The sequence below is a fragment of the Ambystoma mexicanum genome, chromosome 8, assembly GCF_040938575.1.
Source record: "Ambystoma mexicanum isolate Mex_15411 chromosome 8, UKY_AmexF1_1, whole genome shotgun sequence".
Taxonomy (NCBI): Eukaryota; Metazoa; Chordata; class Amphibia; order Caudata; family Ambystomatidae; genus Ambystoma; species Ambystoma mexicanum.
This window is the reverse complement of record NC_090929.1, coordinates 1,739,209,168-1,739,223,911: the sequence shown is the minus strand read 5'-3', so window position 1 is coordinate 1,739,223,911 and position 14,744 is coordinate 1,739,209,168.

The window sequence follows — 14,744 nt, the reverse complement described above, 5'->3', positions numbered from 1 at the left end:
TGTGTGCTGAGCCTGTACATTTAAAAAGACTAGTAAAGTCAATTTAACTTTACCTGCTCTGGGAGACAGTAGTCAGTTCCAGAGAAGATATTTCAACCTTGGGGAGTCAGAAAGACACCCCTGTGCCACTGCACTAAAGGTGCTGTGTGACACACAGAAAAAGATGATGCCTATGGAGTTGTTTAAAACACCACAACCAAAGAAGACAAAAGTAAAACACACATCAAAACACATGGAAGAGTGGGGAAAAAAGGCTCACACTCTTCCCAGGTAAAAAATCAAATCCTAGAAATCCAGCTAAGTTGCTGCAGGACTCAAAGGGTAAGAGAAATTACCACATTTTGGAGAAGTCTCTCTAACACTGAGTTAGAGAGTAAGAGCAGGATTCATAGTGATAGAAAGTGGGGCTGAGGCAGAGAGTCAGATAAGGATTGTAATGATAGAAGGTGGAGGATGAGACAGAGAGTGAGAGAAGGATTTGTAATGTTAGAAGGTGGAAGATGAGACAGAGAGTGAGAGCAGGATTCATAGTGAGAGAATGTAGAGGATGAGACATAGAGTGTGAGAGCAGGATTGGTAGTGATAGAAGGTGGAGGATGAGACAGAGAGTGAGAGCAGGATTCGTAGTGATAGTAGGTGGAGGATGGGACAGAGAGTGAGAGCAGGATTCATAGTGATAGTAGGTGGAGAATGGGACAGAGAGTGAGAGAAGGATTGGTAGTGATAGAACATGGAGGAGGAGTTAAAGAGTGAGAGCAGGATTGTGGTGATAGAAAGTGGGGCTGAGGCAGAGAGTCATAGAAGGATTGTATTGATAGAAGGTGGAGGATGAGACAAAGGGTGAGAGAAGGATTGGTAATTTTAGAAGGAAGATGAGAGAGAGAGGATGAGTAGGATTCAGAATGATAGATGGTGAAGGAGGAGATAAAGAGTGAGAGCAGGATTGGTAATGATAACATTTCGAGGATGGGACAGAGAGTCAGATAAGATTTGGTAATGATAGAAGGTGTGGCTGAGGAAGAGAGTGAGAGAAGGATTGGTAGTGATAGAATGTGGGGCTGAGGCAGAGAGCGAGAGAAGGATTGGTAGTGATAGAATGTAGAGGATGAGACAGAGAGTGAGAGCAGGATTGGTAGTGATAGAAGTTGGGGGATGAGACAGAGAGTGAGAGCAGGATTTGTAGTGATAAAAAGTGGAGGGTGAGACAGAGAATGAGAGAAGGATTGGTAGTGATAGAACATGGAGGATGAGTTATAGAGTGAGAGCAGGATTCAAAGTGATAGAAAGTGGGGCTGAGGCAGAGAGTCAGAGAAGGATTGTAATGATAGAAGGTGGAGTATGAGACAGAGAGTGAGAGAAGGATTGGCAATGTTAGAAGGTGGAAGATGAAAGAGAGAGGAAGAGCAGGGTTCATGGTGATAGATGGTGAAGGAAGAGACAGAGAGCAAGAGCAGGATTGTTAATGATAGATTTTGGAGGATGGGACAGAGAGTTCGATAAGGATTGGTAATGATAGAAGGTGGGGCTCAGGGAGAGAGTGAGAGAAGGATTGGTAGAGAGTGAGAGAAAGATTGGTAGTCATAGAAGGTGGAGGATGGGACAGATTGAGAGCATGATAAGTAGTGAAAGAAGGCAGAGGATGAGGCATAGAGTGAGAGCAGGATTGGTAGTGATAGAAGGTGTGGCTGAAGCAGAGAGTGAAAGAAGTATTGGTAATGATAGAACGTGGAGGATAAGACAGAGAGTGAGAGCAGGATTGGTAGTAATAGAAGGTGGAGGATGGGTCAAAGAGTGAGAGCATGATTGGTAGTGATAGAAGGTGGAGGATGAGATAGAGAGTAAGAGAAGGATTGGTAGTGATAAAAGGTGGAGGATGAGCCAGAGAGTGAGAGAAGAATTCATAGTGATAGAGGGTGGGAGTGAGGCAGAGAGTGAGAGAAGGATTGGTAATGATAGAAGCTGGAGGAGGAGGCAGAGAGTGAGATCAGGATTGGTAGTGGTCGAGGTGGGGCTGAGGCAGAGAGTGAGAGATGTATTGCTAATGATAGAAGATGATGAGAAAGAGTGAGAGAAGGTTTGGTAATTATAGAAGGTGGAGGATGCGACATAGAGTGAGAACAGGATTCATATTGATAGAAGGTGGGGCTGAGGCAGAGAGTGCGAGAAAGATTGCTAAAGTTAAAAGGTGGGGCTGAGGTAAAGAGTCAGAGAAGGATTGGTAATGATAGAAGGTGATGAGACAGAGAGTACAAGAAGGATTGGTATTGATAGATGGTGAAGGATGAGGCAGAGAGTGAGAGCAGTACTGAAAGTGATAGAAGGTGGGGCTGAGGCAGGGAGTGGGAGAAGGATTGGTAAAGATAATGTGGCGGATGAGACAGAGAGTGAGAGCAGGATTGGTAGTGATAGAATGTGGGGCTGAGGGAGAGAGTCAGAGAAGGATTGTAATGATAGAAGGTGCAGGATGAGACAGAGAGTGAGAGAAGGATTGGTAATGATTCAAGGCGATGAGCCAGAGAGTCAGAGAAGGATTGTAATGATAGAAGGTGGAGGATGAGACAGAGAGTGAAAAAAGGATTGGTAATGTTAGAAGGTGGAAGATGAGACAGAGGGGAAGAGCAGGATTCATAGTGATAGAAGTTGGGGCTGAGGCAGTGATTGAGAAAAGGATTGGCAATGACAGAAGCTGGGGCTGAGGCAGAGATTGAGAGAAAGATTGGTAATGCTTGAAGGCGATGAGCCAGAGAGTGAGAGGAGGATTGGTAATGATACAAGATGGAGGATAAGATGGATACTAAGAGAGGGATTGGTAATGAAAGAAGGTCGAGGATGAGACAGAGCGTGAGAGCAGGGCTAGTAGTGATAGGATGAGACAGAGATTGAGAGCAAGCTTGGTAGTGATAGAAAGTGGGGCTGAGGTAGAGAGTAAGAGAATGATTGGTAATGATAGAAGGTGGAGGATGACACAGAGTGAGAGCAGGATTCTTAGTGATAGAAGATGGGGCTGAGCCAGAGAGTGAGAGAAGGATTGTTAATGATAGAAGGTGGAGGATTAGACAGATATAGAGAGAATGATTGGCAGTGATAGAAGGTGGAGGATGAGAAAGAGAGTGAGAGCAGGATTGGTAGTGATGGAAGCTGGAGGATGAGACAGAGAGTGAGAGAAGGATTGGCAATGATAGAAGGTGGAGGATTAGACAGATATAGAGAGAATGATTGGCAGTGACAGAAGGTGGAGGATTGAGACAGAGAGTGAGAGCAGGATTGGTAGTTTCGGAAGCTGGAGGATGAGACAGAGAGTGAGAGCATGATTCGTAGGGATAGAAGGTGGATGAGCCAGAGAGTGAGAGTAGGATTGGTAGTAATAGAACGTGGGGCTTAGGCAGAGAGCTGGAGAAGGATTGGTAATGATAGATGGTGGGGGATGAGACAGAGAGTGAGAGAAAGATTGGTAGTGATCGAAGGTGGAGGATGAGACAGAGAGTGAGAGAAGGATTGGAAGTGACAAAAGGTGGAGGATAAAACAGAGAGTTAGAGCAGGATTAGAAGTGACAGAGGGTGGAGGATGAGACAGAAAGGGAGACAAGGATTGGTAATGATAGAGGTGGGGGATCGGACAGCAAGTGAGAGCAGGATTTGTAGTGATAGTAGGTGGAGGATGGGACAGAGAGTGAGAGCAGGATTCAGAGTGATAGAAAGTAGAGGGTGAGACAGAAAGTGAGAGAAGGATTTGTAGTGATAGAAAGTGGGGCTGACACAGAGAGTGAGAGAAGGATTGGTAATGATAGAATGTAGAGGATGAGACAGAGAGTGAGAGCAGGATTGGTAGTGATAGAAGTTGGGGGATAAGACAGAGAGTGAGAGCAGGATTCGTAGTGATAAAAAGTGGAGGGTGAGACAGAGAATGAGAGAAGGATTGGTAGTGATAGAAGGTGGCGCTGAGACAGAGATTGAGAGAAGGATTGGTAATGATAGAACATGGAGGATGAGTTATAGAGTGAGAGCAGGATTCAAAGTGATAGAAAGTGGGGCTGAGGCAGAGAGTCAGAGAAGGATTGTAATGATAGAAGGTGGAGTATGAGACAGAGAGTGAGAGAAGGATTGGTAATGTTAGAAGGTGGAAGATGAAAGAGAGAGGAAGAGCAGGGTTCATGGTGATAGATGGTGAAAGAAGAGACAGAGAGCGAGAGCAGGATTGGTAATGATAGAATTTGGAGGATGGGACAGAGAGTTCGATAACGATTGGTAATGATAGAAGGTGGGGCGCAGGGAGAGAGTGAGAGAAGGATTGGTAGTGATAGAAGGTGGGGCTGAGGCAGAGAGTGAGAGAAAGATTGGTAGTCATAGAAGGTGGAGGATGGGACAGATTGAGAGCATGATAAGTAGTGAAAGAAGGCAGAGGATGAGGCATAGAGTGAGAGCAGGATTGGTAGTGATAGAAGGTGTGGCTGAAGCAGAGAGTGAAAGAAGTATTGGTAATGATAGAACGTGGAGGATAAGATAGAGAGTGAGAGCAGGATTGGTAGTGATAGAAGGTGGAGGATGGGTCAAAGAGTGAGAGCATGATTGGTAGTGATAGAAGGTGGAGGATGAGCTAGAGAGTGAGAGAAGGATTGGTAGTGATAAAAGGTGGAGGATGAGCCAGAGCGTGAGAGAAGAATTCATAGTGATAGAGGGTGGGAGTGAGGCAGAGAGTGAGAGAAGGATTGGTAATGATAGAAGCTGGAGGAGGAGGCAGAGAGTGAGATCAGGATTGGTAGTGGTCGAGATGGGGCTGAGGCAGAGAGTGAGAGACGTATTGCTAATGATAGAAGATGATGAGAAAGAGTGAGAGACAGAGAGTGAGAGCAGGACTAGTAGTGATAGGAAGAGCAAGCTTGGTAGTGATTGAAAGTGGGGCTGAGGTAGAGAGTAAGAGAAGGATTGGTAATGATAGAAGGTGGAGGATGACACAGAGTGAGAGCAGGATTCTTAGTGATAGAAGGTGGGGCTGAGCCAGAGAGTGAGTGAAGGATTGGTAATGATAGAACATGGAGGATGAGTTATAGAGTGAGAGCAGGATTCAAAGTGATAGAAAGTGGGGCTGAGGCAGAGAGTCAGAGAAGGATTGTAATGATAGAAGGTGGAGTATGAGACAGAGAGTGAGAGAAGGATTGGTAATGATAGAATTTGGAGGATGGGACACAGAGTTCGATAAGGATTGGTAATGATAGAAGGTGGGGCGCAGGGAGAGAGTGAGAGAAGGATTGGTAGTGATAGAAGGTGGGGCTGAGGCAGAGAGTGAGAGAAAGATTGGTAGTCATAGAAGGTGGAGGATGGGACAGATTGAGAGCATGATAAGTAGTGAAAGAAGGCAGAGGATGAGGCATAGAGTGAGAGCAGGATTGGTAGTGATAGAAGGTGTGGCTGAAGCAGAGAGTGAAAGAAGTATTGGTAATGATAGAACGTGGAGGATAAGATAGAGAGTGAGAGCAGGATTGGTAGTGATAGAAGGTGGAGAATGGGTCAAAGAGTGAGAGCATGATTGGTAGTGATAGAAGGTGGAGGATGAGCTAGAGAGTAAGAGAAGGATTGGTAGTGATAAAAGGTGGAGGATGAGCCAGAGCGTGAGAGAAGAATTCATAGTGATAGAGGGTGGGAGTGAGGCAGAGAGTGAGATCAGGATTGGTAGTGGTCGAGATGGGGCTGAGGCAGAGAGTGAGAGACGTATTGCTAATGATAGAAGATGATGAGAAAGAGTGAGAGACAGAGAGTGAGAGCAGGACTAGTAGTGATAGGAAGAGCAAGCTTGGTAGTGATTGAAAGTGGGGCTGAGGTAGAGAGTAAGAGAAGGATTGGTAATGATAGAAGGTGGAGGATGACACAGAGTGAGAGCAGGATTCTTAGTGATAGAAGGTGGGGCTGAGCCAGAGAGTGAGAGAAGGATTTGTAATGATAGAAGGTGGAGGATGAGACAGAGAGTGAGGGCAGGACTAGTAGTGATAGGATGACACAGAGAGTGAGAGCAAGCTTGGTAGTGATAGAAAGTGGGGCTGAGGTAGAGAGTAAGAGAAGGATTGGTAATGATAGAAGGTGGAGGATGACGCAGAGTGAGAGCAGGATTCTTAGTGATAGAAGGTGGGGCTGAGCCAGAGAGTGAGAGCATGATTGGCAGTGACAGAAGGTGGAGGATGAGACACAAGAGTGAGAGCAGGATTGGTAGTGACTGAAGCTGGAGGATGAGACAGAGAGTGAGAGAAGGATTGGTAATGATAGAAGGTGGAGGATTAGACAGATATAGAGAGAATGATTGGCAGTGACAGAAGGTGGAGGATGAGACAGAGAGTGAGAGCAGGATTGGTAGTGACGGAAGCTGGAGGATGAGACAGAGAGTGAGAGCATGATTCGTAGGGATAGATGGTGGATGAGCCAGAGAGTGAGAGCAGGATTGGTAGTGATAGAACATGGGGCTTAGGCAGAGAGCTGGAGAAGGACTGGTAATGATAGATGGTGGGGGATGAGACAGAGAGTTAGAGAAAGAGTGGTAGTGATTGAAGGTGGAGGATGAGACAGAGAGTGAGGGAAGGATTGGTAGTGACAAAATTTGGAGGATAAGACAGAGAGTTGGATCAGGATTAGAAGTGACAGAAGGTGGAGGATGAGACAGAATTTGAGACAAGGATTGGTACTGATAGAAGGTGGGGGATCAGACAGCCAGTGAAAGCAGGATTTGTAGTGATAGTAGGTGGAGGATGGGACAGAGAGTGAGAGCAGGATTCAGAGTGATAGAAGGTAGAGGGTGAGACAGAAAGTGATAGAAGGATTTGTAGTGATAGAAAGTGGGGCTGATACAGAGAGTGAGAGAAGGATTGGTAATGATAGAAGGTGGAGGATGAGACATAGAGTGAGAGAAGGATTGGTAGCGATCAAAGGTGGAGGATGAGACAGAGAGTGAGAGAAGGATTGGTAGTGTTAGAAGGTGGAGGATGAGCCAGAGTTGAGAGAAGGATTGGTAATGACAGAAGGTGGAGGATGAGACAGAGAGTGAGAGAAGGATTGGTAGTGATAGAAGGTGGAGGATGAGACTTAGAGTGAGAGAAGGATTAGTAGTGATAGAAGGTGGGGCTGATAAAGAGAGTGAGAGAAGGATTGGTAGTGATAGAAGGTGGCGTTGAGACCGAGATTGAGAGAAGGATTGGTAATGATAGAACATGGAGGATGAGTTATAGAGTGAGAGCAGGATTCAAAGTGATAGAAAGTGGGGCTGAGGCAGAGAGTCAGAGAAGGATTGTAATGATAGAAGGTGGAGTATGAGACAGAGAGTGAGAGAAGGATTGGTCATGTTAGAAGGTGGAAGATGAAAGAGAGAGGAAGAGCAGGGTTCATGGTGATAGATGGTGAAGGAAGAGACAGAGAGCGAGAGCAGGATTGTTAATGATAGATTTTGGAGGATGGGACAGAAAGTTCCATAAGGATTGGTAATGATAGAAGGTGGGGCTCAGGGAGAGAGTGAGAGAAGGATTGGTAGTGATAGAAGGTGGGGCTGAGGCAGAGAGTGAGAGAAAGATTGGTAGTCATAGAAGGTGGAGGATGGGACAGATTGAGAGCATGATAAGTAGTGAAAGAAGGCAGAGGATGAGGCATAGAGTGAGAGCAGGATTGGTAGTGATAGAACGTGGAGGATAAGATAGAGAGTGAGAGCAGGATTGGTAGTGATAGAAGGTGGAGGATGGGTCAAAGAGTGAGAGCATGATTGGTAGTGATAGAAGGTGGAGGATGAGCTAGAGAGTAAGAGAAGGATTGGTAGTGATAAAAGGTGGAGGATGAGCCAGAGCTTGAGAGAAGAATTCATAGTGATAGAGGGTGGGAGTGAGGCAGAGAGTGAGAGAAGGATTGGTAATGATAGAAGCTGGAGGAGGAGGCAGAGAGTGAGATCAGGATTGGTAGTGGTCGAGATGGGGCTGAGGCAGAGAGTGAGAGACGTATTGCTAATGATAGAAGATGATGAGAAAGAGTGAGAGACAGAGAGTGAGAGCAGGACTAGTAGTGATAGGAAGAGCAAGCTTGGTAGTGATTGAAAGTGGGGCTGAGGTAGAGAGTAAGAGAAGGATTGGTAATGATAGAAGGTGGAGGATGACACAGAGTGAGAGCAGGATTCTTAGTGATAGAAGGTGGGGCTGAGCCAGAGAGTGAGAGAAGGATTTGTAATGATAGAAGGTGGAGGATGAGACAGAGAGTGAGAGCAGGACTAGTAGTGATAGGATGACACAGAGAGTGAGAGCAAGCTTGGTAGTGATAGAAAGTGGGGCTGAGGTAGAGAGTAAGAGAAGGATTGATAATGATAGAAGGTGGAGGATGACGCAGAGTGAGAGCAGGATTCTTAGTGATAGAAGGTGGGGCTGAGCCAGAGAGTGAGAGCATGATTGGCAGTGACAGAAGGTGGAGGATGAGAAACAAGAGTGAGAGCAGGATTGGTAGTGACGGAAGCTGGAGGATGAGACAGAGAGTGAGAGAAGGATTGGTAATGATAGAAGGTGGAGGATTAGACAGATATAGAGAGAATGATTGGCAGTGACAGAAGGTGGAGGATGAGACAGAGAGTGAGAGCAGGATTGGTAGTGACGGAAGCTGGAGGATGAGACAGAGAGTGAGAGCATGATTCGTAGGGATAGAAGGTGGATGAGCCAGAGAGTGAGATCAGGATTGGTAGTGATAGAACATGGGGCTTAGGCAGAGAGCTGGAGAAGGACTGGTAATGATAGATGGTGGGGGATGAGACAGAGAGTTAGAGAAAGAGTGGTAGTGATCGAAGGTGGAGGATGAGACAGAGAGTGAGGGAAGGATTGGTAGTGACAAAATTTGGAGGATAAGACAGAGAGTTGGATCAGGATTAGAAGTGACAGAAGGTGGAGGATGAGAGAGAATGGGAGACAAGGATTGGTACTGATAGAAGGTGGGGGATCAGACAGCCAGTGAAAGCAGGATTTGTAGTGATAGTAGGTGGAGGATGGGACAGAGAGTGAGAGCAGGATTCAGAGTGATAGAAGGTAGAGGGTGAGACAGAAAGTGATAGAAGGATTTGTAGTGATAGAAAGTGGGGCTGACACAGAGAGTGAGAGAAGGATTGGTAATGATAGAAGGTGGAGGATGAGACATAGAGTGAGAGAAGGATTAGTAGTGATCAAAGGTGGAGTATGAGACAAAGAGTGAGAGAAGGATTGGTAGTGTTAGAAGGTGGAGGATGAGCCAGAGTTGAGAGAAGGATTGGTAGTGACAGAAGGTGGAGGATGAGACAGAGAGTGAGAGAAGGATTGGTAGTGATAGAAGGTGGAGGATGAGACTTAGAGTGAGAGAAGGATTAGTAGTGATAGAAAGTGGGGCTGATAAAGAGAGTGAGAGAAGGATTGGTAGTGATAGAAGGTGGCGTTGAGACCGAGATTGAGAGAAGGATTGGTAATGATAGAACATGGAGGATGAGTTATAGAGTGAGAGCAGGATTCAAAGTGATAGAAAGTGGGGCTGAGGCAGAGAGTCAGAGAAGGATTGTAATGATAGAAGGTGGAGTATGAGACAGAGAGTGAGAGAAGGATTGGTCATGTTAGAAGGTGGAAGATGAAAGAGAGAGGAAGAGCAGGGTTCATGGTGATAGATGGTGAAGGAAGAGACAGAGAGCGAGAGCAGGATTGTTAATGATAGATTTTGGAGGATGGGACAGAGAGTTCCATAAGGATTGGTAATGATAGAAGGTGGGGCTCAGGGAGAGAGTGAGAGAAGGATTGGTAGTCATAGAAGGTGGAGGATGGGACAGATTGAAAGCATGATAAGTAGTGAAAGAAGGCAGAGGATGAGGCATAGAGTGAGAGCATGATTGGTAGGGATAGAAGGTGTGGCTGAAGCAGAGAGTGAAAGAAGTATTGGTAATGATAAAACGTGGAGGATAAGACAGAGAGTGAGAGCATGATTGGTAGTGATAGAAGGTGGAGGATGAGATAGGGAGTAAGAGAAGGATTGGTAGTGATAAAAGGTGGAGGATGAGCCAGAGAGTGAGATCAGGATTGGTAGTGGTCGAGGTGGGGCTGAGGCAGAGAGTGAGAGACGTATTGCTAATGATAGAAGTGATGAGAAAGAGTGAGAGAAGGTTTGGTAATGATAGAAGGTGGAGGATGGGACATAGAATGAGAACAGGATTTATATTGATAGAAGGTGGGGCTGAGGCAGAGAGTGTGAGAAAGATTGGTACTGATAGAACGTGGGGCTTAGGGAGAGAGCTGGAGACGGATTGGTAATGATAATTGGTGGGGGATGAGACAGAGAGTGAGAGCAGGACTAGTAGTGATAGAATGAGAAAGAGAGTGAGAGCAAGCTTGGTAGTGATAGAAAGTGGGGCTGAGGTAGAAAGTAAGAGAAGGATTGGTAATGATAGAAGTTGGAGGATGACACAGAGTGAGAGCAGGATTCTTAGTGATAGAAGGTGGGGCTGAGCCAGAGAGTGAGAGAAGGATTGGTAATGATAGAAGGTGGAGGATGAGGCAGAGAGTGAGAGCAGGACTAGTAGTGATAGGATGAGACAGAGAGTGAGAGCAAGCTTGGTAGTGATAGAAAGTGGGGCTGAGGTAGAGAGTAAGAGAAGGATTGGTAATGATAGAAGGTGGAGGATGACACAGAGTGAGAGCAGGATTCTTAGTGATAGAAGGTGGGGCTGAGCCAGAGAGTGAGAGAAGGATTGGTAATGACAGAAGGTGGAGGATTAGACAGATATAGAGAGAATGATTGGCAGAGACAGAAGGTGGAGGATGAGACAAAGAGTGATAGCAGGATTGGTAGTGACGGAAGCTGGTGGATGGGACAGAGAGTGAGAGCATGATTCGTAGGGATAGAAGGTTGATGAGCCAGAGAGTGAGAGTAGGGTTGGTAGTGATAGAACGTGGGGCTTAGGCAGAGAGCTGGAGAAGGATTGGTAATGATAGATGGTGGGGGGTGAGACAGAGAGTGAGAAAAAGATTGGTAGTGATCGAAGGTGGAGGATGAGACAGAGAGTGAGAGAAGGATTGGTAGTGACAAAATGTGGAGGTTAAGACAGAGAGTTAGAGCAGGATTAGAAGTGACAGAAGGTGGAGGATGAGACAGAAAGGGAGACAAGGATTGGTAATGATAGAAGGTGGGGGATCAGACAGTAAGTGAGAGCAGGATTTGTAGTGATAGTAGGTGGAGGATGGGACAGAGAGTGAGAGCAGGATTCAGAGTGATAGAAGGTAGAGGGTGAGACAGAAAGTGAGAGAAGGATTTGTAGTGATAAAAAGTGGGGCTGACACAGAGAGTGAGAGAAGGATTGGTAATGATAGGAGGTGGAGGATGAGACAGAGAGTGAGAGAAGGATTGGTAGTGATCAAAAGTGGAGGATGAGACAGAGAGTGAGAGAAGAATTGGTAGTGTTAGAAGGTGGAGGATGAGCCAGAGTTGAGAGAAGGATTGGTAGTGACAGAAGGTGGAGAATGAGACAGAGAGTGAGAGAAGGATTGGTAGTGATAGAAGGTGGAGGATGAGACTTAGAGTGAGAGAAGTATTAGTAGTGATAGAAAGTGGGGCTGATGCAGAGAGTGAGAGAAGGATTGGTAGTGATAGAAGGTGGCGCTGAGACAGAGATTGAGAGAAGGATTGGTAATGATAGAACATGGAGGATGAGTTATAGAGTGAGAGCAGTATTCAAAGTGATAGAAAGTGGGGCTGAGGCAGAGAGTCAGAGAAGGATTGTAATGATAGAAGGTGGAGTATGAGACAGAGAGTGAGAGAAGGATTGGTAATGTTAGAAGGTGGAAGATGAAAGAGAGAGGAAGAGCAGGGTTCATGGTGATAGATGGTGAAGGAAGAGACAGAGAGCGAGAGCAGGATTGGTAATGATAGAATTTGGAGGATGGGACAGAGAGTTTGATAAGGATTGGTAATGATAGAAGGTGGGGCTCAGGGAGAGAGTGAGAGAAGGATTGGTAGTGAAAGAAGGTGGGGCTGTGGCAGAGAGTGAGAGAAAGATTGGTAGTCATAGAAGGTGGAGGATGGGACAGATTGAGAGCATGATAAGTAGTGAAAGAAGGCAGAGGATGAGGCATAGAGTGAGAGCAGGATTGGTAGTGATAGAAGGTGTGGCTGAAGCAGAGAGTGAAAGAAGTATTGGTAATGATAGAACGTGGAGGATAAGACAGAGAGTGAGAGCAGGATTGGTAGTGATAGAAGGTGTGGCTGAAGCAGAGAGTGAAAGAAGTATTGGTAATGATAGAACGTGGAGGATAAGACAGAGAGTGAGAGCAGGATTGGTAGTGATAGAAGGTGGAGGATGGGTCAAAGAGTGAGAGCATGATTGGTAGTGATAGAAGGTGGAGGATGAGATAGAGAGTAAGAGAAGGATTGGTAGTGATAAAAGGTGGAGGATGAGCCAGAGAGTGAGAGAAGAATTCATAGTGATAGAGGGTGGGAGTGAGGCAGAGAGTGAGAGAAGGATTGGTAATGATAGAAGCTGGAGGAGGAGGCAGAGAGTGAGATCAGTATTGGTAGTGGTCGAGGTGGGGCTGAGGCAGAGAGTGAGAGACGTATTGCTAATGATAGAAGATGATGAGAAAGAGTGAGAGAAGGTTTGGCAATGATAGAAGGTGGAGGATGCGACATAGAGTGAGAACAGGATTCATATTGATAGAAGGTGGGGCTGAGGCAGAGAGTGCGAGAAAGATTGCTAAAGTTAAAAGGTGGGGCTGAGGTAAAGAGTAAGAGAAGGATTGGTAATGATAGAAGGTGATGAGACAGAGAGTACAAGAAGGATTGGTATTGATAGATGGTGGAGGATGAGGCAGAGAGTGAGAGCAGTATTGAAAGTGATAGAAGGTGGGGCTGAGGCAGGGAGTGGGAGAAGGATTGGTAAAGATAATGTGGCGGATGAGACAGAGAGTGAGAGCAGGATTGGTAATGATTCAAGGCGATGAGCCAGAGAGTCAGAGAAGGATTGTAATGATAGAAGGTGGAGGATGAGACAGAGAGTGAGAGAAGGATTGGTAATGTTAGAAGGTGGAAGATGAGACAGAGCGGAAGAGCAGGATTCATAGTGATAGAAGTTGGGGCTGAGGCAGTGATTGAGAAAAGGATTGGCAATGAGAGAAGCTGGGGCTGAGGCATAGATTGAGAGAAAGATTGGTAATGCTTGAAGGCGATGAGCCAGAGAGTGAGAGGAGGATTGGTAATGATACAAGGTGGAGGATAAGATGGATACTGAGAGAGGGATTGGTAAGTATAGAAGGTCGAGGATGAGACAGAGAGTGAGAGCAAGCTTGGTAGTGATAGAAAGTGGGGCTGAGGTAGAGAGTAAGAGAAGGATTGGTAATGATAGAAGGTGGAGGATGACACAGAGTGAGAGCAGGATTCTTAGTGATAGAAGGTGGGGCTGAGCCAGAGAGTGAGAGAAGGATTGGTAATGATAGAAGGTGGAGGATTAGACAGATATAGAGAGAATGATTGGCAGTGACAGAAGGTGGAGGATGAGACAGAGAGTGAGAGCAGGATTGGTAGTGACAGAAGCTGGAGGATGAGACAGAGAGTGAGAGAAGGATTGGTAATGATAGAAGGTGGAGGATTAGACAGATATAGAGAGAATGATTGGCAGTGACAGAAGGTGGAGGATTGAGACAGAGAGTGAGAGCAGGATTGGTAGTTTCGGAAGCTGGAGGATGAGACAGAGAGTGAGAGCATGATTCGTAGGGATAGAAGGTGGATGAGCCAGAGAGTGAGAGTAGGATTGGTAGTGATAGAACGTGGGGCTTAGGCAGAGAGCTGGAGAAGGATTGGTAATGATAGATGGTGGGGGATGAGACAGAGAGTGAGAGAAAGATTGGTAGTGATCGAAGGTGGAGGATGAGACAGAGAGTGAGAGAAGGATTGGTAGTGACAAAAGGTGGAGGATAAGACAGAGAGTTAGAGCAGGATTAGAAGTGACAGAGGGTGGAGGATGAGACAGAAAGGGAGACAAGGATTGGTAATGATAGAAGGTGGGGGATCAGACAGCAAGTGAGAGCAGGATTTGTAGTGATAGTAGGTGGAGGATGGGACAGAGAGTGAGAGCAGGATTCAGAGTGATAGAAGGTAGAGGATGAGACAGAAAGTGAGAGAAGGATTTGTAGTGATAGAACGTGGGGCTGACACAGAGAGTGAGAGAAGGATTGGTAATGATAGAATGTAGAGGATGAGACAGAGAGTGAGAGCAGGATTGGTAGTGATAGAAGTTGGGGGATGAGACAGAGAGTGAGAGCAGGATTCGTAGTGATAAAAAGTGGAGGGTGAGACAGAGAATGAGAGAAGGATTGGTAGTGATAGAAGGTGGCGCTGAGACAGAGATTGAGAGATGGATTGGTAATGATAGTGTCATGCATGCTGGACGTTACGCTCGTAGAACAGCTAGACCGTTCTATTCCAAATGGAGGTTATTCGATACGTTACCGGGAAAACGACGTTTGCACTTTTCACGTCGCTAACTTCACGTGACTTTCTGCTTCGTCACGTGAACTACGGTATTACGTATTTAAGCAGCGTAGAAACTTCACTCGCTGCTTCTGATTGAATCTATTGGCGTTGTGTAGCTGAACCTCTGATCTGCATCCTGGCATATTTCTTCAGCTACTTTTGGGCCTTCTATAGCGTGTGTTCCGCCATACGCTGATTCCTGGAGCTATTCCTTCGAGTACAATTCCACACGCGTTCTCTGTCTCCACACGCGGCTGGCCAGACTGCGT